The sequence below is a fragment of the Carlito syrichta genome, unplaced genomic scaffold (assembly GCF_000164805.1).
Source record: "Carlito syrichta isolate Samal-C Ts95f unplaced genomic scaffold, Tarsius_syrichta-2.0.1 Scaffold315639, whole genome shotgun sequence".
Lineage (NCBI taxonomy): Eukaryota > Metazoa > Chordata > Mammalia > Primates > Tarsiidae > Carlito > Carlito syrichta.
Window position 1 is genome coordinate 352,634 of NW_007259735.1, and position 1,008 is coordinate 353,641.

Below are 1,008 nucleotides of genomic sequence, written 5' to 3' on the forward strand. Positions count from 1 at the left end.
CAACCTGCTGGGCTCTGGCAATCCTTCCGCCTCAACCTTCCAAGTAGCCAGAATTACAGGCGTGTGCTACCATGCCCAGCTAATTTTTTAAATTTATTGTAGAGATGAGGTCTCGCCTGCCCAGGTGGGTCTCGAACCCACGGGCTCAAGCAGTCCACTCACCTCAGCCTCCCAAAGGCGCGAATTACAGGCTGAGCCACCGAGCCCGGCTCAAACTTTTATAATTTAACATCCTTTAAGATAAATTATATCTAATGCATTTTGGTTTCTCAGCTGTATCATACTGCATAGTCTAGCGGTACTAGAAATTTGTCTTTTATCCCTTGTTTTTTATTCATGAACATGCATGTGGTTTCCAGTTTTGTTTTTGTTGTTGTTGTTGTTGTTGTTGTTTACTAAAAACTATGCCTTGGAACCATCCTCAGATGTCAGAGCAGTCCCAGAGCTCCTTCACAGGTTCCTCATCCACAAAGCTGAAGGTCAACAGAGCCAAGTACATGACATAGCCGATTGCACTGAAAACCTAGCACTGCTGGAGGAGTTTTCTCCAATGGGGATGAGGTAAGCTTAGTCCTCTCAGACAGAATCAGAGGAGCTTCCATCCTTGAGTGTGAAAGTCACAGAGGAAAAAGGAGCTCTGTGTGATCCTGACACAGAAGATATATCTTTGGTCTTTTTTTTTTTTTGAGTTGGAATCTCACTTTGTCGCCCAGGCTGGAGTGCTGTGACACGCTCACCATTACTGCAACCTCGGACTGCTGGGCTCAAGTGATCCTTCCACCTCAGCCTTCCAAGTAGCCGGAACTATAGCCCCGCGCTACCACACCTGACCAAGTTGCCCAGGCTGTTCTCAAACCCCTGGGCTCAGTCAGTCCTCTCACCTCGACCTCCCAAAGTGCTGAGATTACAGGCTTGAGTCACCGGGCCGGCCGGTTTTTGTTGTTGTTGTTGTTTGTTTGTTTTGAGTTGGAGCCTCACTCTGTCGCCCAGACTGGAGTGCAGTGGCTG

General features: G+C 47.9%; 1 protein-coding gene across 1 annotated transcript in view; it reads left to right on the plus strand.

The window, feature by feature from the left end:
- TMEM50A (transmembrane protein 50A) overlaps positions 1–1,008 on the plus strand; it is a 40,320-nt gene that overhangs the window by 733 nt on the left and 38,579 nt on the right. The window lies entirely within an intron of this gene.